The sequence below is a fragment of the Nerophis ophidion genome, linkage group LG05 (genome assembly GCF_033978795.1).
Source record: "Nerophis ophidion isolate RoL-2023_Sa linkage group LG05, RoL_Noph_v1.0, whole genome shotgun sequence".
Classification (NCBI taxonomy): domain Eukaryota; kingdom Metazoa; phylum Chordata; class Actinopteri; order Syngnathiformes; family Syngnathidae; genus Nerophis; species Nerophis ophidion.
In genome coordinates, this window is record NC_084615.1 from 60892965 (window position 1) to 60920454 (window position 27490).

Below are 27490 nucleotides of genomic sequence, written 5' to 3' on the forward strand. Positions count from 1 at the left end.
TGCGTCAATCCATTTAGTTTTTAAATGCACTGGATATTTTCATTCTCCAACACAGTTGTATTCATCCATCCATCCTTGTTTCTACCGCTTGTCTCTTTAAGGGGTACAGGGGGTACTGGAGCCGATCCTAGCTGCATTCGGGGGGTATGTATTTGATATTCCAAAGACAAGTCTACAGATCACAAGACCATACAGTTGCTCTGTGGGGAAGCCCTGCACTGTACTCCTAATTGTCAGCCACCACAAGGTGGCAGTAAAAGCTTGACTGCGCCTGCGTAATTGTGACCGTGCGTGGGAGTTCCTTCACTCTCGCAATTCCGGGGTGTTGCCAAGCAGCCAGCTGCACATCCTTGCATGCAGAGGCGTCTTTTAGTCTTATTATAACCTCCTATAATGTACCACCACCGCCACCACCACCTCTGTTCAGAGGCCTGCCGCCTACAGAGCCTCAAAGTCCCCGCAGCAGCGCAGGCTTCCCCCGGCCGAGGACCTGGGGGGACGCTTTGGTGGAGCGATGCCACTGCAGCAGCCAACCATGCACGCCTGTTATCCACGCATTGTCCCATTGATGAAATGACGAAACATGTGTGCACGTTGTGACGTGACTCCTGGCGATAAAAGAGCACGTGACCCTCGCAACGTGTGAGTGGGCTGCAGCCTCCACTCCCCCAAATGTGTCCCCCCCCCCCCCCCCCCCACCCCCCCCCCTCTATTCTTTTACAATCCTCACTTGAGGCAATACCCTATTTTCCGGAGGGAGGGAGGGGTGGTCTTTGTCGTGTACGCGCACTACTCCTAGCGGTGGTTGGCTGCTACTGAATAAAAAAAAACCCGGAGTCACCAACCGAGCGTAGAGAGAGAGAGAGAGAGAGAGAGAGAGAGAGAGAGAGAGAGAGAGAGAGAGATGGGCATCTTGTTGGGATGAAACACGGAGCAGTGTGACGATGACGGCGAAAGGCAGACCACAAAGGTAAAAAAAACATGCACCTTTTTGCGCTGTGTGTGTGTGTGTGTGTGTGTGTGTGTTGACAGTGGTGCTGATGCTGCGGTGATGGGAGGAGAAGGAGGGGGAGGAGGGGTGCGGGGGTTCAAGGATGCTGCCACGAGAGGGGGCTTTTTTTAATTCCTTTTTTTGGGGGGGGGGGGGGGGGGTTAGTTTTGACGCTTTATATCGTGCCTTTCACTTCCGATGTTGACGTTTACACGACGCATGTGCGCGCTTTTCATTTGAGCCCTCCAGATGTGACCACAGCTGCAGCTGCCGATCGATCGGTTTTTTTAAGTGAAAACTTTGGCGTCACATTTGGCTTGATGGCCGCCCACTTTTCGTAGGTCCTCGAAGGCCTCGTCCGTGTTAAAGACTCCTCCTTGCCCCCCCTCCCCCGGTTTCCACTGACGGTCAAATGAGAGACAAAATGGAGTGAGGGGGATGCATGCAGGGCTGCCATGATGGCGATGGTGATTCGTGCCGCGCTAATGATGTTATTGCATCATTGGATTTATGGAATACCTCGTGCCGTACGCATGGCCAGGCATGTAGGAGGGGTGGGCTTTGTACACTTTGTCCTCTTTTATGTGGCCACAACATGACAACCCCCCCCCCCCCCCCCCCCCCCACGCCCCTCCTCACGTCTCTCTCTCTCTCTCTCTCTCTCTCTCCTCTCTCTCTCTCCCTGGTAATAATGTCACAAGGTCTATCTGCCGGAAGAAGCCGAGGTGACAGCTGGACTCGTCGCTCGGGCATGCCCCCGGTATTCCGTGCGTGAGTGGTGCTCACAGGGAAGCTGGGGTGTGGGGTGCATGTTTTGCACGTACAGCTATGTAGTGGGTGTGCAAGCACAAAACGACACTGTGCACTAAATGATTATGTTGAACTAGAAGAGGCAAGAAGGGCAGCACGGTGGTGAAGGGGTTCATGCATGTGCTTCACAATACGAAAGTCCTGAGTTCAATCCCGGGCTCGGGATCTTTCTGTGTGGAGTTTGCATGTTCTCCCCGTGACTGCGTGGGTTCTCTTCGGGTATACTCCGGCTTTCTCCCACCTCCAAAGACATGCACCTGGGGATAAGTTGATTGGCAACACTATCATGTTGGACTCGGTTCCCCTAGGGGGGGGGGGTTGCCCACATATACGGTCCTCTCCAAGGTTTCTCATAGTCATCATTGTCACCGACGTCCCACTGGGTGTGAGTTTTCCTTGCCCTTATGTGGGCTCTACCGAGGATGTCGTTGTGGTTTGTGCAGCCCCTTTGAGACACTAGTGATTTAGGGCTATATAAATAATCATTGATTGATTGATTGATTGATTGAACACTAAATTGGCCCCTAGTGTGTATTGAATATGAATGTGAATGTTGTCTGTCTGTCTGTCTGTGTTGGCCCTGCGATGAAATGGCGACTTGTCCAGGGTGTAGACTTCAGCACCCCCCCCCCTTCCCCCTGCAACTCCGAAAGGGACAAGAGGTAGAAAATGGATGGATGGATGGGTCTGAATGAGTTGAAACTGGTTGGTGTTGAAACTTTTCAAATCGCTCGAGAATAGCTGAAGTAGTAACATGTTGACTTGAGAAATGGTATTACAGAATTCCGGGATTTCCAGAAAACCAGGATTTTTTCCTGTTCAAAAAAACGTTTTTGTGTCCCGATTAAGAGGAATGTTTTGACGGAGGAATGATTGAAATGCGTTGAAAAATCTGGAAGAAGTGGTCGCCAAAAATAAGGGTGGAAGTAAGGCTCTGGAAGATCAGGAATTCTGGAAAATCCTGGGAATTTTTTTTAACTTGGAAAAATGATAGTTTGAATTTCCATAATGGTGGAATGTGTTGAAGGTGGAAATGGTTTGAATTGGTTGAAAAATGTGGAAATTATGAATGTTTGAAAAATGGCCAATTCATTTTGAATGGGAAAAATGTGCCGGAAAAAGCTGGGAATTCTGGGGAAATCTGGGAATTTTTTGGACTTTGTCAAAGGAAAGCCCGCGATTCCTGAATAGGCTGAACAGTTTGAAGTTGGAACGGTTTGAATTGGATGAAAAATGTGGAAGGTAGAGCACACCAAACTCTAGAAAAGAAGAATATAAAAAGTTGAGTAAATAGATTAATTTTGGTGTAGAAAATTAGCACCCATCACCCGCAGCACAGATGATGGGTGCTGTTGCCTCACAGCAAAAAGGTTCTAGGTTCGGAATTGTGTGTGGAGTTAACATTTATCCTGTGTTTTGTGGGTGGGCTCTATCAGGTCTTCTTCCCTCCCATGTGTTAGTCAGTGGGACAAAGGTCCATGGTAGGGGGGCAAAATAAGAAAAAATAAATGGCTGTAATAGCGATGATGATATTAAAACCGTTGCATGTTGTATTTATGTGCAGCTAAGTAGAAGTACTGCGGCCCGAAGGGTTAAAAAGGATGAGAAAATAGTTCTCCAGGTTCATTGGATGTGTCACAACTATACACTTAAATGAGTACAGTGGAACCCCATCCATCCATTCATTTTCTACCGCTTGTCCCTTTCGAGGTGGCGGGGGGTGCTGGAACCTATCTCAGACATGCACCTGGGGTAGGTTGATTGGCTACACTAAATTGGCCCTAATGTGTGAATGTGAGTGTGAATGTTGTCTGTCTATCGGTGTTGGCCCTGCAATGAGGTGGCGAATTGTCCAGGGTGTACCTCGCCTTCTGCCTGAACGCAGCTGCAGCACCCCCGCGAATGCGAACGGGACAAGCGGTAGGAAATGGACGGCTGGATGGATGGATAGTTATTGTGTACTATTCACTTTAAACAATTGTACGAGGAACCAGTTGAAATATTGTGTTGATAATGTTAAACTGTCCATAGCACTCAGCATAAATATGTTGGAAAATGTACAGTTAATACATGTGATTAGCCTGGTACTGAACTATATCACATTGGTATCGGAATCGGCGTCATACAACTCTGATCAGATAATTCCTAGTAAATACAGTGATGAAAGTTGGAAAAGGAACCAAAATAAAGTAGCCGAAACTGTCCCTCTGTCAGTCTTGTGACTGACTGGCAGTCAGTACAGAATCCACCCCACTGGGATAGACTCCTGCTTCCGGCGTTGGATTGATGGATGTTTGTTTATAAATACATATATGCTTTTACATCACGTCTCCCCTTTCGTTGTAAACATCCAGGCAACCAAAGCTCAGCTGCCTCCACACTAGAGCAATTGTGCAGCTTATACCCTCATGCATTAGTCGTAATAACACACACACACACACACACACACACACACACACACACACACACACACACACACACACACACACACATACACACACACACACACACACACAAACAGAGCGACACCACACTGCAATTCATCACACCTGGAGAGAATGATTTAATGTGTTTGGGCTGAAGGGGGACGATGGCATCAGTCACACAGACAGCACTGTGTCGCTCAGACTGTTGCCTACGTTATGGATTTTAGTGCTGTTTGTCAGATAGAAGTGCACGGAGATGGAGCCAAAGGACAAAGCATACCCGCAGGAATGGACAGAAAGTGTGGGGGCGAGGCGAGAGAGAGGAGAGCGAGAGAGAGGGAGTGTGTGACAAGGCCACAGAGGACTCTTGCTGGAGCAGGAAAGCACAAGAGGAGGGCCAAGGCCATGAAAATTATCTTCTTACACCTTTCTAAAGCGCTTATGATGAAAACCCTCCACAAGTGTTCATTGCTGAATATGTTATTGACACTGGAGAGGATTGTACTATAGTTAAAACAAATACATGCATTCTATATTATTGCATATTTATTGGCGACAATGTTTTCTTTGAAAAGCTCAGCATGAATTCCATTAGCATCTGTTAAGAATTTTCAGATTTAGATGTATGTTTGAGGTGTGGTTATCTCGTTCTGTGCAATGTGGAAGTGCAGTGTTGTGAGGTTGGTGGTATTAGGTAATCCCCGGTTTTATTTTTCCGCCACTCAAATTTATGAATGGTCGGTCTGGTAAGAGAAATTCACTGGATTTCCTGGAAAGCTTTTGAATTTTCTCACGGCACAACTTTAGGAAGTTGCTGCTCAGTAATGGTTGTAGCTTATTTCTGAAAACGGGGCCAGGTGTAAGAATTAATAAATTGAAGGATAGAGATCTAACACTGTGAACATTTCCTGTCATGGTTATCATTATTATCATGGCATTGTTGAATTTCTTTGAAACATACTGTACTGTACTTGTAGGTGATGTACGATACCACTCATTTTCTTTCCGATCTGATACCAAGTAAAATTTAGGGTGGTATATTAATTAAATGAGTAGTGGATAGTAGTTTTTACTTTTGTTTAGTTACTGTGTACTATTGACTTTGTTTTGATCAGACAATTGTATATAATCAAAAGAAAATAAGGAACTGCGGTGAGGTGGCGACTTGTCCAGGGTGTATGACGCCTTCCGCCCGATTGTAGCTGGGATAGGCAACAGCGTCCCCCGCGACCCCAAAGGGTATAAGCGGTAAAAAATGGATGGATGGATGGAAAATAAGGAACTAGTTTAAATATTGTGTTGATAATGTTAAACTGTCAATAGCACTCAGCATAAAATACATTGGAAATTTACAGTTAATACATGTGATTAGCTTGGTATTGGTATCGGACTATATCGCATTGGTATCGGTTTCTGTTGCGCGATATAATGAAACCAATCCAATACTGATATTTCGTGAAAATATACCTAGTGTGTCTGCTAAAACTTGAAAAATGGTGTACAGTATTTCAAATAATAACATATCTCGTAGCATAAAGAATACAGGACTAGAGTTACTTATTTGTTTCAAACTCTGTAGCATATTGAGTTAGTGGCATGAATAACAATATAGCCAAACTAATACAACAGAAGGGCAAAATCATACAAAGTACACAAACATGTTGTTTCAAATCATTAAAAAAAGGAAATACGTAAAATGATAAAAGCGTTAAAACTATTTGAATAAAAAGTGATTGACAATTCAGTTACATGAACACATCGTAAAAAATACTGAACATGTAAACACCACTCAACAAAAGGATTTGACACATTGCTTCATTCACAGGTTTAGTTACTTTTTTTTACACTGTGTTCCTGTTAATGATAAACACAATCTCAATTAACTAAAGTGTCAAAAGTATCGATATTTTAATTTTAGAATCCATATTACAGCATAACTATCTGGTATCGGCGGTATCAATATTTCATTATTGATCTGCACATCTCTAGTACTTATACACACAATGAAATATTTTAACCAAGTGTTGGCTTAGTTACTCAGATGTGATTATACAAGTTTAGATTGGGGTGGGACGTCTCTTAATGTGGAAAGACGTTAAAGACCACAAGGAAGAGTGTCGCTTGTTATTGTAGCATTTAAAGTAGCTAGCCAGCCTTTAGCGTACTTACTTGCTTCTTCAGGAAATGAGCAGTATCACCTGTACATTAGTTTATAAAAGTGTAGTTATCAATCATGCTTTTACAACAGTTTTAATTGAAAGAAAAACTAATTAACTTTTCGACCTGTAAAGTTTGAGTAAAATATGTTGGTTCCTACTGTGGAAAGATCAGTTGTACTAAATCATTGTAGTATTATCGTGTCAGTTTGTATGTACGTGACAGTAGTTTCTGATGATTTACGACGCTATGCGCTGGTCCTCATAGGAAATGTGGTCTGCATTGGTCCGCTGCTAAAATCAACCAAAACTGATAGTTGTTAAATGGGGCTTAATTTAAAGGCCTACTGAAACCCACTACTACCGACCACACAGTCTGATAGTTTATATATCAATGATGAAATATTAACATTGCAACACATGCCAATACGCCCGGTTTAGTTGACTAAATTGCAATTTTAAAATTCCCGCGGAGTTTCTTGTGAAAACGTCGCGGAATGATGACGCGTACTGTCAGGAAATATTAGCTCAGCACCAGTTACGGCTAAAAGTCATCTCTTTTCATCGCATAATTACACAGTCATTTGGATATCTGTGTTGCTAAATCTTTTGCAATTTGTTCAATTAATAATGGAGACTATAAAGAACAATGCTGTTGGTGGAAAGCGGTGGATTGCAGCTGTCTTTAGCACCGAGACCAGGGGCGCTCACACTTTTTCTGCAGGCGAGCTACTTTTCAATTGACCAAGTCGAGGAGATCTACCTCATTCCTATTTATAATTTATATTTATGAAAGAGACATTTTTGTTAACAAGTTAATGGTGTTTAATAATAATACAAGCATGTTTAACACACATAGATTCCTTTTTTTCATGAAGACAAGAATATAAGTTGGTGTATTTGATTCTGATGACTTGCATTGATTGGAATTAGACAGTGGTGCTGATAACGTCCGCATTTTCAAATGGAGGAAAAAAAAAGTCCTCCTTTCTGTCCAATACCACATGAAAGTGGTTGGATTTGGCATCTCATTTGTCCAACTTGCATACTCGTTTTTAAACACTTTGTTATGAGAGTAGCATATGTGTGTGGCCCTTTAATGTCTGGCAGCAGGTGAGTGACGTCAGTGACTGTGCGGGTGGGCAAGCAAGTGAGAAAGCGGTCGCTGGGGGCGGGGGAGAAATACATTGGCATCAAACTCCGTAGCTTGCTAGCTTGTGCACGCTAGCTTTCTGAGACTCTTATTTTGTTAGCACAGGCAGGATGAAACAGGTCTTTTATGGTGAAGACAGGAACTGTGCTGTCGGTCTTTAGAGTTTTGACAGTAGGTACGGAGTCTCTAGAAATAAAATGTGTTTCTCTGCGTTCGCCCTGTTAGTGATTTTTTTTCTTAAATATGAGCTCGCAGCAGCCAGCGTCATCTCACAAGATCCTCGGATGCCGAGAATGTCAAACAACTGACGAAAGTGAAGTCTTGGTATGATTGATGATTGCTCATTTTTATGTCTATTTTTTAATGCCTGGCTTGAGATCGACTGACACACCCTCCGAGATCGACCAGTCGATCGCGATCGACGTAATGGGCACCCCTGACCTAGACACAGCCGGTGTTTCTTTGTTTTTAACACAGAGCGGTCAAGCGAACATGTTTCTCTAGTCAATCAGCATGTTTTTGGATGGGAAAATTGTGATATATATCTTACCGGAGACATCATTGGATTATTTGTCCTCCTGCAGTAGCTGTTTAAAAGGCAGCTGTGAGCTTGGCTCCTCGGCTTTTCTCTGAGACAATGCGTGTTCACCGCAGCCATCCGACCTCGAGGTATGTCTTTACAATCTCACTAAAACACTATTAAAACAATAAGCAGATAAGGGATCTTCCAGAATTATCCTAGTAAATGTGTCTAATTACATCTTAAACGCTCACACTGCCACCGCCCGGAGCCGTCGCTTTTTATTTCATTTATTTATTTTTCTAGTCCTTCGCTATCAATATCATCATCCACGAATCTTTCATCCTAGCTCAAATTAATGGGGAAATTGTTGTTTTCTCGGTCCGAATAGCTCTTGCTGCTGGAGGCTCCCATTAAAAACAATGTGAGGATGTGAGGAGCCCTCACCCTTGTGCCGTCATCGTCTGCAACTTCCGGTAAAGGCAAGGCTTTTTATTGTCGATGTTCTCTACTAAATCCTTTCAGCAAACATACTGTATGGCAACATCGCGAAATGATCAAGTATGACACATAGAATGGACCTGCTATCCCCGTTTGAATAAGAAACTCTAATTTCAGTAGGCCTTTAAAATGGTAATACTAACCGTCAGGAGTATTACCGTGGTCTATCTACTGTTAATTGTTACGTCCCTCATCTCCAAATATAACTCCATATATTCAAGGGGTAAGGCAGCAATGGAGGGAAAACGTTTTTTTTTCCGAGAAATGCAAATAAATTCCAAAGTAGTCAACACCACTATCGCCAATACTGCCCATGCATTGTTTGGCAGCAGTCAGGGATCCAAATGAATCTAAAAATGTCTTATAATATTGCTGATGGTATCATAAAATGTGGCCATTGCTTGATGAAACTCAACCCGAGCAAGCTTTATCAAATAATAGCATCACTCAATTGTGCCATTTTATGATTGTAGATTGAAAAATATGGGAGGCCATCTGTATTTTAGCGCTTTCTTATCAGTGGAAACAGAAAACGGAACACAAACAAAGCGTCACATTAAAAATAGGTACAGTCTGTTGATGCAATGCCTGTAAAAGAGATAACAAAAAGTGGAAGAGTAGGCAATGAAATAGATGAGGGAGCACAGATCCTCCATTGTACGAGTATGTGGGGGAAATATAGCAAGCTACATCTCACTGTAATGCCCTCCAATAGACCTTTGTTACAGTGCACATTTTGGTTTGTAAGCACAACCGTAGCTAAAAGTGTGAGTCATAGCTGTGTTCCATTTATATGTCCCACACAGTCATTGTAATGTGACTGCTGGCTGAGTAGCGGATGTTGTTAGTTACATCCTCACTGGATGCTTGATGGATAGTAATAGTAGTGTTTTTATTAACAATTCAGAACTTTGCTCTCTTGATGCCTGATGTGATTTTTTCTATTACAAAACATTTACTAATAGTAGTGTTTTTATTAACAATTCAGAACTGTGCTCTCTTCATGCCTGATGTGATTTTTTTTATTACAAAACATTTACTATTACCAAGTGTAACCGTTTAGGAAATGTAGCCATGTTGATTGACAGAATTGCTCTAATCACTAGAATTCTACTTGTTGCTAGGCAGGCCTTCTATTGTTTGAATAGAAAACTACAGGCTGAAACAAACACACAATAAGGACATTACTCTTTCAAATATGATAAATGTTCCACATTATTTTACCATTTAAATCACTACTCAGTATTACATGTATTTTTAAAAAGGGGTTGTGAGGTCATCAGTTCGAGCCAGGGCATTTCATCGCCTCTGATTATCTTATTTTCCGGACTACAAGGCGCACTTTTAATCCTTTTTTGTTCTCAAAACTCGACAGTGCGCCTTATAGCTCGGTGCGCCTAAAGTACAGACTACGTTTGGGTGAGCTTACTCACCTTGAAGCTATTCTATTTGGTCCATGGTGTAATGATACGAGTGACCAGTAGATGGCAGTCAAACACAAGAGATAAGTGTATACAGCGATTTTATTGCAATGTGTCTCAAGTATACAACATCAAAATTAAAAAATTTCCATTGAAAATATAGAACATTACGCACGGCGCTCAAAAATATATTAAAATGTTTTACTACGACTTTGGTAAGCCGCACCTCTTGGAGGATTGTCAGCGCATTAAACATACATTATTATGGTGTCTGTATAAGGTAAGACAAGTTATCTGGCGTTTTGTTTCGAAATATTATGCAAAAGCAACTTTTCTTATCTTCTCGTACCTGCTGATCTGTATTTGGGATCTGTGGAAGTCCTAAAAAATTGCGCGCGTCCGCGAGTCGATAAGCTTCTTCTTTTTCCTCTATCTTTTTGTCATGTGACATTAATCCTCCGCTGTGGTGATTTCTAATACAAAGTAGTGTAAATTTCTTGCTTATAACTGTCAGTAAACTCACCGTGAAAGCGCTAAAACATACCGGTGTAGTGAGTTAACATTATTCACCCAAGGAACTTTAGTTATTAAAATTCTGGTCTGATGTTTTTTCACAGGACACGTTTTCTGTGTTGTTGTTTCCGGATAAGGAAATGCTGCTACGTTTTTGATTTAAGTAAAGTCTGAATGTCATAACAGTTGGCTCCATCTTTTGACACTTTTTCCACTCCCGTTCTTGCACGCTACACCGCTACAACAAAGATGTCGGGGAGAAGACGCTGCTGAAGGTGAGCCACGTAAATAAGATCGCTCACAAAACGCCGCATTCTGAAGTGACTTTCAGAAAACTGCTTGAAGATGATCTGTAAAACATAATCTATGAAACAGTTTGACCAAAGAACCACCATTACATGTTATGTAGACCACAAGGAAGTGTTTTCAATTTCCCCAAAAAATATTGATTGTACAGATATGGTGTTGTTTCTGCTGGGCAAGTATGCCTGACGCGCCTCCTACAGCGCCTTGGGTCAGCTGCAGGGTCATCAGCCGGGGACCACCGCTCATTGGAGTTTCGCTCTCTTTAACCCCGGAACGCCTCCTGGTGGCGGAGCGGTGGCAGGGACGTCTCCCTGCCACCCCCTGCAGCTGACCCATCTTATTGCCTCGACCCCCAGTACTTATCCCTCCTCCTCAGCCACAACCAGAAACTTCCCTTTTCTGCTTCCTCAGCAAGGGCCTTTGTTTCCCTTCGGAGCTTAGCCCCAGTCAATCCCACATCTCGGAGCAGCCTTATGGTTGATGTACCGACGAAGCCCCGACAGCCTACTTCCACAGGGTAGATGGTAGTGGACCAGCCTGCCTCTCTGCACTCAGCAGCCAGATCTGCATACTTGGCTGCTTTGCGCTCGTATGTTGCCTGGATTCCCTCCTCCCAGGGGATGGTAAGCTCAACCAGCATGGCAGACTTGGTAACAGCAGACCACAGCACAATGTCTGGGCGGAGTGAAGTGGTGGTGATCTCACGGGGGAATTGGAGCTGTTTGCCAATGTCAGCCCTCATACTCCAGTCCCTTGCCAGAGAGAGGACACTGCGGGGTCCTCTTCGGCTGGTGTCTCCTTTGCCTTCCCCTGGCCTCACAAACATGACAGAACGTTGTTTGGCTATGGGTTGGCTGTTGGCCTCTCGTCTACTGCTTTCCAGGATTTCTGCCAGTTTCATCAGGACTTGATCATGCCGCCATCTGAAGCGACCCTGTGTCAGCCCGATCTTGCAGCCTGATAGCAAGTGCTGCAGGCTGGTGTTGGGAGCACCACACAGGGGACAGCTCTCCTCCTGGCCATACCACTGGTGGAGGTTTCTGGGGCATGGCAAGGTGTCGTAAGTTGCCCTGAGTAGGAAGCTGAGTCTGGCTTGGGGCATCTTCCATAGGTCGGCCCAGCTGATGGGTCTGCTAAGGGTACCTTCCCAAGTGGTCCATCTTCCTTGGCGACCTTGAGACACGGCCTTGATAGTATATTGATCCTGGTTCGCCCTTGAGACCTCCTCCACAACCATGGCTCTGCGTTCCCTCTTTGTGGCCTTGGACCAAAGGCGTGGAGAATCTCCCCAGCCAAGCCCCGCTCTTCCTACTTGCACCCTGCCAACTATCTCCTGGTGTTGGAGCCTGCCAATGGCTTTGGCAACCTCTGGCCCTGCTTGCCACTTCCGGCCTGTTCGGATTGGTACCTGTGCATTCCTCACTGTAGGATCTGAGGATTCTTCCAGCTCGAGAACCAATCTGGCCTTCTCCTGCTTGTAGCCCAGGGCGATGGACTGAATCGGCAGATGCAGTAAAGTTGCCCCAAACAAGCCAGTGTCGGAGAAGCAACGCGGTAGGCCCAGCCACTTTCGGATGTAGGAGTTTGCTACTCTGTCCAACCCGTTGGCTGTTGAGGATGGAATCTCGCACATCTTCAGTGGCCACATAACCCTTTGATACAGTGTGAAGTTGTAGCACCACAACTTGTACTTTCCGGGGAGCTGGCTCTTGTTGATGCTCGCTAGGCCTTCTGAGAGTTGTTTCCGTGCTGCCTTGCCTGCGTGCTTGTCCGACAGGTCCGCATTGTACTGCCTCCCCAGGCTTTGGATGGAGTGGTTGACCAGTAGAGGGATTTGCTCACCTCCTGCAACAAAGATAGTTTTGTCGTTCCTGGTGCCTTTGCGCAAGGAGAGGCTTCGTGACTTGGAGGGTTTTATCTTCATCCGTGCCCATGTCACTAGCTCATCCAGCCTCTTCAGACACCTTCTCATGCATGGGGCTGTTTGCAGCACCACAGTGACATCATCCATGTAGCTTCGGAGTGGTGGAAGCCTCTGCCCTGTCTGCAGCCTCATCCCACCTACAGTCTGACGGGCTCCGCGGAGGATGATTTCGAAAGCTGCGACAAAGAGGACTGGGGAGATGGAACACCCCATGGCTATGCCTACTTCCAGACGCTGCCATCATGTTGTAAAATCTTGGAGGCTAAAACACATCTGAAAGTCCCTGAAGTAGCTGGTTACCAGGTTGATGATGGAAACAGGGACGTGGAAGAATTCCAATGCAAACTGGATGAGTTTGTGAGGGACAGAACCATAAGCGTTGACGAGGTCAAGCCACACCACATGGAGGTCGTTCTTCTCCTGCTTGGCCCTCTGGATCTGTGCCCAAATCATAGAAGAATGCTCCACGCATCTTGGAAAACCTGGTACTCCTGCTTTCTGGCAGCTGGTGTCAATATAGCCATTCGCTGTGAGATAAGATGTTAGTCTCTTGGCCATGACTGCAAAGAAGATCTTTCCCTCGACATTCAACAAAGCAATGCTCCTGAATTGGTTGATGTTATGGGACTCCTGTTCCTTCGGAATAAACACCGCCACAGCTCTTTGCCACTCCGACGGAATGAGTAGTTTCTTCCATGCTGTGCTCATTAGCTTCCACAAGGATTTCAGCACTTGGGGGCAGTTCTTGTATAGCTTGTAGGGGATTCCGTTAGGCCCAGGAGCTGATGCTGACCTCGCTTTCTTGACCACTGCTCTTACCTCGCTCAGTCGAGGAGGGCAGCTGTCAAACTGCGTGGTTGGAGGTGGGGGAGGAGGTACGTATCCTGGTGAACCTAACGGATCGTTCCTCTTTGAGTCACTGTATTGGCCCCTGATGTACTGCTCAAGCTCCTCCTTGGTGGCTTCCAGTTTCCCGTTTCTTTTCTCCTCTAGAAGCTGGCGGGCGTGCTTGAAAGGATTCCTCATGAAGCTAGCCCTTTCTTTCTCCTTTCTTTTCTTGCGTCTGCGAATACGCTCAGCTCTTCGCATGCTGCCCAGCTTCTGTCTCACCTCATCCCATAACACCTTCAGGCCTTCTTTCTCCTCTGCAGTTGCTTTCCTCCATCTCCTGCGGAGCTGGCGCCGATCTTGCACCAGGGCGTCAATCTCAGCCTCCCTCCTGCCTTTTCTTGGGTGGAGTTGGCTCTGCATCTTGGTGAGGCTACCGAATCTAGATTTGCACTCCTCGTACAGGATGTTCCCAAGAAGGTTGAGTTTCTTGTCCACATTACCACGTAGTGCGTTCTCCAGCAGTAGACTGAGGTCTGAGTCCAGTTTCTGCCATGTCTTCACATCACTTGCCCTTGGCCACTTGATGGTGCCCTTCCTTCCTGGTTCCTTCTTTTCTGTTTGCTGGGTGACTGGGGGGCTGCCGGGTCCACCTTCAGCATGCTCACATGCCAGGGGGGTACCTCTCCGCTCGGGGGGTTCTTCCTCTACCGTCCGCATATCAACAATGTTTGGACCCTTGGCTCTGTGGTTCTCTCCCCGGCTGGGGGTCCTGCTTGTCTTATCTGCTGGAGCAGTGCAAGGATGTTGCATGCCTTTCTTCTCGCTCTCCTTTTTCTTCCTCCCCTGATGAATCCGTAAGCCCCTGTATGTGGTCACTTTCCCCCATCCACACCTGCACAATCGGAAGGTCTTCATCTCGTTGTCGATGTCCGTTCCAGTCGTTACCGAGTAGTCAGTCCTGTTAGGCCCATCTTCCACCCCGCCTCTCGGAGGGCCTTCGGAGGGCCTTCGGGTTGTTTTTAATATAATAATATGACTCCTTTAATGAGCCCTATAATCCGGTGTACCTAATATATGAAAAATTATCAAAAATAGACCATTCATTGGCAGTGTGCCTTATAAACCGGTGCGCCCTATGGTCCGGAAAATACGGTATATAATGTTACTAATAGTTCCGATGGATGTGTTTTAATAATTCTTATGCAGTGTTAATTTGTTAATAATTCAAAATCACAACTGCTTTTCCAGCATTATTATAGTAGCATTGCATTGTTTAGCGTACTGTATGTATGTGTGTTTACTAGGGATGCTCCCATCAGGGTTTTATGCTGCCGCATCTGATACCGATCATCCAGGAATGAGATCGGCCGCTACTAATACCGATCACATGTATCAACTATAAAATTGTCCATGTATTTATGGAGAGAGCTATTAGTTTAACATAATCACCACAATATCTAAACTAGTTTCTTATTATTTTGTACTACATACAATGTTTGAGCTAAACAAAGTCAGAATTACACAATAACTAAACAAAAGCATAAACTTCTGTCGACTACTCATTTAATCCTTTGGTTTTTGCCCTCAATGTCCTTCTGAGTCCAGGAAAGGAATTCCTGAGTTTGTAAATATGAACAAAAACAATATTGATCTAATTACTCAAGGATATATCTGTACTTATACTACCTTTGGTATTGAGACCACACATCTACGGATCAATCTGTGTACTGACTGTGACAATGCTGTCACACCAACAGTTGTTATGTAATCCCTTCCCAATATCGTATTATTCAACTTGTTAATTACCAGTTACGTGGTTCAATCTACCCTTCTTAAACTTAACTAAGCAATTGCATGCCTGCGCTTGTCTTTTTCACAATGTGTAACATGTTTAGCCTCGTTCTCAGGTGACGATGATACTTGATAACGATTAAGTACTTAAAGAGGTCATTTTATGATTTTTTTTACTACATTTAAAACATTTCCTTGTGGTCTACATAACATGTAAAGGAGGTTCGTTGGTCAAAAATGTTCATAAATTATGTATTACAGACGATCTTCAAGTCCCTTCTGGCCGTCTCTTCAGGATGTGCCTTTTGTGTGCGGTCTTATTTACGTGCTTCCACTTTGATCTCGTGTTCTCCCTGTCAGCTATGTTATAGTTTTTAGCGCTGCCATATTGAGTCTACTGATAGATATAATTTAGAACTACTACAACTTTGTATTATAAATGACAACAACGGAGGATCCGTGTGCATGTACGAGCCGGTAGGACTCACATGAGGATAGAGAAAAAGAAGGAAATTATTGACAACACAGTCAGACTGTAATGGCGGTCTTGCGCAAAGCTCTCCAGGTTAAACTTTACCATATATCTAGATATCCTCTAACGCCACCAAAGGGAAAAACATCACAAATTAGGCATTTTCCAAACGGCTTTTTTGGAGAAAGTATGTGAGGGGTGAGCGGGCGTGACCTGCGGGTCTGCAGCGAACGGGGTGTGCCAGGACTGGCCTCAAACTCAGGGACAAGTGCGTAGATGGCCCACCTGTGCCGGTTGTCTAATAACCTGTCGCTCTGTTAAAAGGCAGCAGCCGGAAGGAAAGAGTTGTTGGAGCTGGATGGGAGCTGGAGTAAGAGCGAGAGCGAGCCTGATACGGACACAAAAGACAATTGCTGAAAAGCAAGCCACAGACTTTATTGTCAAATAAAACTGTATTGTGAACCTGAACCGGGCTATCATGTCGGTGCTTAGTGGTCCGAAGAACCCCCTGGAGGGCAACCTCCACAGTATGAAGGAAGGCAAGATAGTTTTATGAATATTTCTGCTATGCCTCTATAGTTTGCTTTCAAATAGTTGGAGCTAATGCAGATCCAAGTACACAAAATCAAGTACCAATAGGTATTAAAAGTAGTTTTTTTTTTTTTTTTTACAATAAGTCCCCTCTGAGATACTAAGCAATGCAGTTTATTTGACCAAATGGAAATTATTAATTAATTTAGAGAAGCAGCTCCACACTGTGTATGGAGATACATAATTAGCTGTTAGCTGCTTGTCAGCAGGCGGACTGAAAATAAATAGTGTCACCCAGAAGGCATCTGTGTTTGTTATTGGCATTAAAAGGCATTCATTGGCTGTGAAGATCACACACTTTTTCACAAAAATGGACTGATACTGATCGGCACAATCCTATTGTTTACTGTGTAAACTATGTACTGTATATTAGTATGTTGTTTTGCTTTGATGTGGACATCAGTCACGTTGACAGTAGAACAATAGGTACAAGGTTTATACAAAATAATACACAATTTTTTAGAGGGGTTGTGCATGGGCCAAGTAATAAACCATTAAAATTTAGGCGATTATATTTACAAAAGGTGCAGACATAGGGTGTGTTGACATCTGAGAGACTTTTAAACTGCCTGCTACATGATCTGTTCTGTTTAAAGAGTAGGGAAGACACTGCCTGTGTAAAAGTGAATGGAGAAAACTTGTTTTAAAGTCAATATTACTGTCTTGGTCGTCACCTCTCTGGGTATTTGCTATGCTTTGACGCTATGTAAAAGCACAGACATAAGATGCGAAAAAAATGCAATGATCAAAAAACACTGGAAATGAAAAGGAGCAGAAAGGAGTCTTTCGGATATGCCCTTTTTTTTTCAGTTGAAATGTAAAGAAGCAGAAAGGAGTCTTTCGGATATGCCCTTTTTTTTCCAGTTGCACCGTCTTCAGTATTGTGGCAGGATCTCTGTGTAAAAAAGGCTGCAAGGCGCCAATGAAGCTGTCCAGCTCTTAAAATTCTAGTGGCATCAGCATTGTTTGTTATCCTTCAAGAACCAAAAAGTGGCCTGCTAACCAACTAACTACCGTATTTTCCGAACAATAAACTGCTACTTTTTTCCCCAAGCTTTGAACCCTGCCGATTATACAAAGGTGCAACTAATATAAGGATTTTTTTCCCCCACTAACGGCTATATTATGGAATGGATAAAGCAAAGAAATCAAACAATGTACAAAAATGATCCACTTTAAGAAACAGTTCAAACTCAAAGTTTTTAAAACTCACCAAGAAGAAGTACTTCTTGAACATTGTTAAAAAGGGAGAAAATCTTATTCATTTCATTAAGGATGAATAACGACATCAATGGCTTTTGTGTTCTTTTGAACCGGCTGTTTTACTGCCGTGTTACAGGCACTGTTTATTAAGGTATGCACATAAACATTTACAAAATCACTAAATATATAAATATCTAATTTGACAATGTACCGGTATATATATGCAGCTTACAGTCTGGTGTGGCTAAAATCTGAAAAAAAAAATTCTAAAATTCTAAAATTTAGGGGGTGTGGCTTATAAAGTTTGGAAAATATAGCAGTTGTATGTATACCAGGGGTGTCAAACTCATTTTAAATCAGGGGCCACATTGAGAAAAATCTACTCCCAAGTGGGCCAGACTGGTAAAATCATGGCACGATAAGTTCAATAGAAAAGATTACTTCCGATTGTTTTCTTTGTTTAAAAATAGAACAAGGACATTCTGAAAATGTACAAATCATAATGGTGTTGTTGGGTTTTTTTTACACTTTCATGTTGCGGTTAATAGTATTATATTTTTATTTGTCGTGATTAATACTTACCGAATAAATTATGATAATGTTCATTGATTGATTGATTGATTGATACTTTTATTAGTAGATTGCACAGTTCAGTACATATTCCGTACAATTGACTACTAAATGGTAACCCCCGAATAAGTTTTTCAACTTGTTTAAGTTGGGGTCCACGTTAATCAATTCATGGTAAAATCAGTCAATTAATTGGTGTTCATTTTCCATCTATCAAGATATATAAATATCAAAATCAAATTACATGACTTTATATATGTAGTTTGCTTATTTTTCTCGACTGGTGCACTAACATCATGTGGTTTATTTATTTTATTTTACATATGTAGCATCATCTACGAAGATACACAGAATTGCTATTGCGACATCTAGTGGACACATTTAGAACAGCAGTTTCTTTCATTCAAAAATTTCAGCTCATTTTTGTACTTAGCAAACTCATCCTGCGGGCCGTACGTTTGACACCCCTGATGTGTACACTACACTACAATATAGTCATAACAACTAATCAAACAGTTCCTAATTCATGTGTTCATTACAGAACACCCAGCGTCACTTTCAGAAAGTAGTCCTACAAAGAGTGAGTGGTTTCATGTCAATGTAAGAGTACTCTTAGGCGTATCAGTTCACCAAAGCTGACTGATGGCCGTATCTAATATGCACACATGCATGTATGTATTCATGCATGCACAAACGCACCACTTCTAGCATGGCTTGGGGCACTCTGGGCACATTTCCTTTTAGTGCAACATGTTCCCGTCCCCTCATGGCTGCCCCAAGGCCTTGTGTGAGCTGCATTTTAGGATAAGTGTGTTCGATTTGTGTGTCGTCTCACGAGCAGGGGGTCCCACCTTGACAGGTCTGTGTGTGCCCAGCGAGGAGGGCGGCAGGGCACTGTCTGTTTATAGTGAAGGCACTCCGGGGAGAGAGAGGGAGAGATTGTCTAACGAGGGCAGGCTGTTGGGAGATGTGCTGTTGTGTGTCTTTTAGTGTACACAGATGGCTCTTCATGTGTGTAGTGTGCATTAATTGAATGACTTCAAACGCATCTTTGCACCACCACCTTCCAATACCCATGCTTCTGTCAGCAGATAAACATTAGCACAAAATCACAACTATCAGTCCTCAGTTTGTGCTACTCCTTTCTTTTAAAGACTTGCTCTCATTCTTTCATCCTCCACTTCTTCCAGCTTCATTTATTCATGCGGAGCCCAACAACAGAATGAAATGTGTGTGATCATGGTATAAAGACAACCTACATCTAGCGTCGCGCACACTGCCACTCTCCATTCTGTACCCGTCACAATGAAGTCATCATTTCCATCCACTTCTCTACTTGGTATCTTCTCCACCTGTTTGTAGGACACAACAATATCTTCCGTCATGTCCTCTGTTCCTGTCACTCCCGCCATCCCGCAGCAGTGCGAACAGTGCCTCTGTGTCGTAAAAACTGATGAAATAGCCCCGTAATTGTTTTGAGCCATTATGAATGGTGCCCTCAATAATGGGCGGACGGATTCTGATCAGATTCTGCTCCAGTTAGGGTATTAGGCCGGCCCAAATGAATTTAGGGGCTTTGGTTGAAAGCCATGTCATAGATGTATGCTCAGGCTCGTGACATTTTTGGCAGAGCTGGCGGCTTCGCCACTTCACTTCATAAATTCCACACAAGGGAGTTTGGCTGTGGAGAGTGTGCCGGAGGACGTAAACAATAAAAGAGTCGATTGTGTAGGAAGCTAAACGTGATCAAGGCCGTTGTTATAAACTGGAAAACAACAGTTTTAAAATGAAATGTTTATACTATTTACAAAATGTCACATGCATACTTAGAAAACCACATGGTCACAACCTCTACCTGCCTGTCTAATCAATCTGCGAAATAAAAGTAACAGTTTTGATTGGGGCACAGACACAAAATGGAAATTTAAATGATCAGTCATTGAAAGTTTACTTGTATAGCCCTTAATCACAGATGTCTCAGATCCCACATCAGGGCAAGAAAAAACTCAACCCAATGGGAACATGAAACCCTGGAAGGGACCGTGGCCTTGGAGACCCCCCCTTGGGTGACCAGTGCAATGGATGCTAAGTGGATACGGTTAATGATGTTAGAGTCCAATCCACAGTAGGGCCGGCAGGGGATCCTCTAGAACCGAGACAAGTCAGCAATGCAGAGATGTCATCAACTGATGCTAAGAGGAGTGGTCCATCGTGGTCCAACATGTGTCCCGACTTGGAACAGTTAGCGCTTCCTACGTTGAGGCTGATCCGTGATCACCCGATAATAACCTCTCCACGCAGGAGAGGGGAGCAGAGCAGAAAAAAGAAACGGCAGATCAATTGGTCTAAAAAGGGGGCTGTTTAAAGGCTGGAGTATTCAAAAAATTAGTTTTAAGATGGGACTTAAATACTTCTACTGAAGTATAGCATCCCTAACTGTTACTGGTAGGGCATTCCAGAGTACCGCAGATATTTTTTGGGCTCTGGGAATCACTAATAAGCCAGAGTTCTTTGAACGCAGATTTGTTGCCTGGACATATGGTACAATACAATCAGCAAGATAGTATGGAGCTAGACCATGTAGTATTTTAAACGTAAGTAGTAAAACCTTAAAGTCACATCTTAAGTGCACAGGAAGCCAGTGCAAGTGAGCGAGTGTAGGCCTAATATGATCAAACTTTCTGGTTCTTGTCAAAAGTCTAACAGCTGCATTTTGAACCAACTGTAATCTTTTAATGCTAGACATAGGGAGACCTGTAAATAATACGTTACAGTAATCGAGATGAGACGTAACGAACGCATGATATAATGATCTCAGCGTCAGTGGTGGACAAAATGGGGCGAATTTTAGCGACATTACGGCGATGAAAGAAGGCTGTTATTGTAACATTCTTAATGTGTGACTCAAATGAGAGAGTTGGGTCGAAGATAATACCCAGGTACTTTACCTAATCGCTTTGTGTAATTGTTTTGTAGTCGAATGTTAAGGTGGTATTATTAAGATAACAAGTAAGCACACAAGTTAATTACACACCAGCAACTTGAGAGTTGCAGGTTCGATTCCCGCTTGTGCCATCCTAGTTACTGCCGTTGTGTCCTTGGGCAAGACACTTTACCCACCTGCTCCCAGTGCCACCCACACTGGTTTAAATGTAACTTAGATATTGGGTGTCACTATGTAAAGCGCTTTGAGTCACTTGAGAAAAGCGCTATATAAATATAATTCCCACACACACACATTCCTAAATCAAACTTACTTAAACCAGCACATTTTACTTGACGAGATACTGGTTGTCAATCAGATTTGTTCTATGTACTGAGTTTTTAATCATATTATGCAAAATCTTCATATTTGTTTTTATATTGTTTTTATTGGGTTTTATTTTTATTCATTTTTTGTTTTATTCAGTCATTGGTGGAGCATAATATTGTTTTTAACAAGGCTGTGCAGCACTTTGGAAACGTTATTGTTGTTTAAATGTGCTATATAAATAAAGTGGATTGGATTGGATTGAATACCGTAGTTTAGTTTTTGTAAAAAAAAAAAAAAAGATACATTTAAATTTTTATTTTTTTTAACGAATTAACACAAACTCATCACATTAAACATGTATGTACACAGATTAATAACGCACTTTATTTTTACCATACATGCTCCTTTAGTTTAATAAGGTTGGGTATCAGCTCAATGCACACGTCAGTGCAAACATGAGTGAGGAGACTCAGACTGTTGTGCTGCTGGAAAATTTCACTTTAAAAAAACATCCTGACTTTAGCTCAAACTGTAACTCAGTTTTGAGCAAATAAATGACGTGCATTCAAGTAAAACATTTTATAATGTTTTTGTATGACATTCTGACAATAAAAGTCCACGCATTTTTAGAGTCTTCCATCCCGTCCATTTTCTACTGCTTGTCCGTCTCAGGGTAGGGGCGGAAGGTAAAGTACACCCTGGACAAGTCGCTACCTCATCGCTGGGCCAACACAGATAGACAGACAACATTCACACTCACATTCACACGCTAGGGCCAATTTAGTGTTGCCAATCAACCTATCCCCAGGTGCATGTCTTTGGAGGTGGGAGGAAGCCGGAGTACCCGGAGAGAACCCATGCAGTCACGGGGAGAACATGCAAACTTCACACAGAAAGACTTTGAGACCGGGAATCTAACCAGGAACCTTCTCGCTGTGATAACCTGTGATTAATCATGAGTAATCTGTTTAATTTGACCTATGCATTGACCTGATCACTGAACAAATTACAAACTTCAGCCTTTCAGGTATCCATCCAAAGCTAAGGTAAATGAGCACATATGTCCAAAATAAATGGCGTGATTAATCAGCATACAGTATATCCATGATTATTGTAATATTTTTTGTGATTTGTCACATGAGTTAACACGTTAATTTTGACAGCGCTAATAAATATATATTTGTAAGAATGTGTAATTGTATATAAACTGTATTTTCAAAAAATTATCTTTTGTCTTAATTAATGAAACACTATATTCATGTTTTCATATATGCGGACTTTATAGTTTATAGATGCCTAAACAATTACAGGAGAGGAGCCAAGGCGAGAATGACAAAATAGAGTTATCAGGCTTTTCCAGTCTGGAGTCTAATCTTTAAAGCTAATGCTCACCTTCCAGAATGGAATTACCGTGTGTATGAAAGGCCAAAACTAGGTATGTGCTATATTACGACATACAATTTAGTACAAACAAAAAAAAAGGTCCTAATATTGGCAACGTTATTCTAACCAATGTAGTGTAGCTGCAGCATTGCTGCTGCTTTGCAGGAGCATTTTACATCACTAATGGAACTTTATGGTGAAAGCTGGTGAGAGCATGAATGTTAACAACATTTCAAAAACAAAGACCACAACGTAAGCTAAACCAAAAATTGAATGCCAATAAAAGGATTTGTTTGGATTTAAAACAATCTGACAGGGACCATCAACAGTAGGCTAATCTACAAAAAATGCCGCCAACAAGTCACTGCAATACACGGCATGAAGGACAGTATAAAAACAGTGTTAAAATGCAAAGAAAAGCTAAAAAATACCTCAAAACTACAAAGGGATGAAGAAAAAACCCGACAAGCCTAACAGAGTTGTTGTCCAAATGCATGGACTGTGATAAGCAGCCCTGCAGACATTTAGAAATTATAGATGCCATCTCTGAATCCATATGTGCAGACATGACCCAATAATAATCAGTCGAAAAAAAGGGCTGGTACTAAACCATTGTTTTGTCCATTATACACACACACACACACACACACACACCCGCACACACGCACACACGCACACACGCACGCACGCACACTTTTATATATATATATATATATATATATATATATATATATATATATATATATATATATATATATATATATATATATATATATATAGTTATTATACATATATATGTTTGGATGTATTTGTATATATATATATACGTATATATATACACACGTGTATATATATATATATATATATATATATATATATATATATATACAAATACATACAAACAGATATATGTATAATAACTATATAGATATAAATATATATATATATATATATATGTGCGTGTGTATATATACATTTATATACATATATATAAATATATATGTATATATATATATATATGTATATATATATTTATATATACACATATATATATATATACTGAATATATATGGATAGATATATATGTCTATATATACAATAAATACAGTGTGTATATATATATCTCTCTATATTTTTTTGTATATATTGATATATATATATATATATGTATATATATATTTATATATACACATATATATATATATACTGAATATATATAGATATATATGTCTATATATACAATAAATACAGTGTGTATATATATCTCTCTATATTTTTTGATATATATTGATATATATATATATATATATATATATATATTTATGTATATTGATATATAATGTGCTAAGAGGAGAAAGGCTTTATATATACTATACATATATACTGTGTATATATATATATATATACTGTATATATATATATAGTATATATACTGTATATATATACTGTATATATGTAGATATGTGTGTATATATGTGTATATATATACTGTATATATATATTATATATACTGTATACATATATATATGTATATATACATATATACTGTAAATATGTAGATATGTGTGTATATATATATATATATTTTTTTTTCTAATGTTTGTCACACACACACTAGGTGTGGCGAAATTATTCTCTGCATTTGACCCATCACCCTTGATCACCCTCTGGGAGGTAGGGGAGCAGCGGGAAGGTGGTGACTTGTCCAGGTTGTACCCCGCCTTCCGCCCAATTGTAGCTGAGATAGGCGCCAGCGCCCCCCGCGACCCCAAAAGGGAATAAGCGGTAGAAAATGGATGGATGTATGGATTTGTATTTACTCGCCAATATCCTAACATTAATGGCATTAATCAAAATAACGGAAGAGATTATCCATGCAATAGATCCCTCCATCCATCCATTTTCTACCGCTTATTCCCTTTTGGGTTCGTGGGGGGCGCTGGCGCCTATCTTAACTACAATCGGGCGGAAGGCGGGGTACACCCTGGACAAGTCGCCGCCTCATCGCAGCAATGCAATAGATAGTAAACTAAAATAATGCACAAGAGTAGGGCTGGGCGATATTGCCTTTTTTTAATACCGCGATATTTTCAGGCCATATCGCGATATACAATAAATTTCTCTGTATCTTGCCTCAGCCTTGAATGAACACTGAATACATATAATCACAGCAATATGGTGATTCGATGTGTCTACATTGAAACATTCTTCTTCATACTGCACTAATACATGCTACTTTTAAACTTTCATGCAGAGAAGGAAATCACAACTAAGTCAATTTACCAAAACTGTATTTATCAAAGTTATTAGCAGGTGACTTTTCAAATGATGCTACATATTAGCAGTAATGCTACTTTTGGTAGCAACGTTTGTGCCCCACACTTGACAAATTAAAGTTGTCTATTCGACATATTCCCGCTTGAAGCCGAACCACCGCCAGACGATGGACCCTGTGCTGTTTTTCTCGGGAATTAATTCTTCCTTCATTTGTTACGAGATTCGCACCTTCTCTCTCTCGCGACACACCGCTAGCATCACAGCTAACGTGAGCCACGCCGCTACTTCTCTAATGGTCGAGGGCGTGTACGTATGTGACGTATGACGTGACAGTATGTGACGTATGTAAGAATGTGCGCCTGCTTGTCTGTGAGAAGGAAACCCAGGAAAGAGCAAAGAGAGCCAGTAGTGTAATGCCTGCAGTTAAAAACAACTGCGTGAGAACGTCTACTCGAATATTACGATATAGTCATTTTCTATATCGCACAGAGACAAACCCGCGATATATCGCCCAGCCCTACACGAGAGACAGTCAAAAACAAATACAAATAGATGAAATAGACATTGAAAGGAGGGGGAATCAAATTTTTATTTGTAATAATAGATGATACAACTGGAAATCTCATTTATATAAAATATACAACATAAAGTTGCAAGAAATAATAATGAATAAAGGCAAACATGTGTTAGACCAAAAATCACTCCATATTCTCTACTGCTCGCTTGTGTGACCATATCGAAATTTGTGCAGAAACATGGGTAAATAATAACAAAAGTACTCTTCTTTTACTAACCATGTTACAAACAGGTCAGTTAAATTAATACCATTTTATTTTGGCTATCGAGAACCCTCTATTTATTAAATCAACATTTTTAAATTCAATGATTTAGTGCATTTGCGAAAAGCAAAAATTATGTACAAAGCAAACTGTAACCTGCTACCCAAGATTGTCCATCAATGCTTCCTTTTTCTACCGTTTTTCCCTCTCGGAATAACGGGGGGGTGCTGGAGCCTATCCCAGCTGCACTCGAGCGGAAGGTGGTGTACACCCCGGACACGTCGCTACCTCATCGCAGGGCCAACAAAAGAGGAGAAATATAACCTTAGAGAAAAATCAAATTCAAAACATTTGTATGCTCGTACGATACTTTTTTTTTAAATGTGGAATTTCATTATGGAATTGATTAAGCAAATAAGTCAAACAAAGTACTTATATGACCCAGTTTAATTTTTTATTTTTAAATGTGGAATTTAATTATGGAATTGATTAAGCAAATAAGTCAAACAAAGTACTTATATGAACCAGTTTAATTTTTTATTTTTTAATGTGGAATTTAATTATGGAATTGATTAAGCAAATAAGTCAAACAAAGTACTTATATGACCCAGTTTAAGAAACTGTTCAAACTCAGAAAAGAAGAACCATGATAAAGATCCTGAATTTGAAAAATAAAATAATCTTAATACATCTCATGAGATTTATAGCTTACTTAGCTATTTATTTATGATAACTTTATTAATTATTTATTTATGTATTTAATATTTATCTACTCATTAATTCAGTTATTCACGGTTGTGTTACAGATTGATTTAATTAAATAGGCTCTGCTTCTTCCTACATCGTTTCAGACATGCTGTAATGAGAAACTGGAAATAGCTGACGTATCATATTGTAATTGTATGCATGTTCGAAATAAACTTAAAATCATAACCAAAACCATTACAATTCAGATATGAACAATAGACAAAAAGACTACATTGAGAATTACAATTTAGTTCAATCCAATATGTTTCGTAGTCATGTGATTATATTCCAGATAATGTCCAAAGTTTATATAAGAAGGTAAAAAGTAGGTTGATAGGTCCAAGCGGAAAATAAAAGTTTTCGATATCGGCTATTGCAGTAAAGCCAATTCAAAACTGCAATGATGCTTGGGCATTAATTAAAACAGTAAACACAACACAATAAATAGAGAAAACTGTGAAAAAAAGTAATGTTCTTTAGACATTGTATATTTGGGGAAAAGGCTTAGCTACAAAATACATTTAAATAATATAGCCGTTTTCGCGACCCCCAAAGGGAATAAGCGGTAAAAAATGGATGGGTGGATGGATAGAAATATGGCCGTAAATCCGTCACGGTGACGGCGTTCCAAGTGACGCTAAATGAGCAATTATCTCTATGGGCTTTTGAATAGAGGCTGCCAAACCGTAATAAAACTAACACAAAAGACACGTTGACTCACCGCTGATTAAAAGTTCTGCAGTGTCACAGTATAATTGTATCCATGAGGTCATTCAGTCAATCAAAGTAGAACATGCAAACACCTGCAGAGAACCTCGATTACGTTGATGATCAGCTACTGTGGCCCTAAACCTGTTACGCCTGTTCGGCAT

General features: G+C 41.3%; 1 protein-coding gene across 1 annotated transcript in view; it reads left to right on the forward strand.

Moving 5' to 3' along the window:
• Window positions 1-1741: 1741 nt before the first annotated feature.
• The window catches only part of LOC133553455 (protein phosphatase 3 catalytic subunit alpha-like), a 93235-nt gene continuing 67486 nt past the window's right edge, over window positions 1742-27490 (forward strand). Inside the window, exon 1 of the mRNA XM_061901673.1 lies at window positions 1742-1762. The gene's annotated coding sequence lies outside the window, so the exon portion shown is untranslated. The remainder of the gene's footprint in view (window positions 1763-27490) is intronic.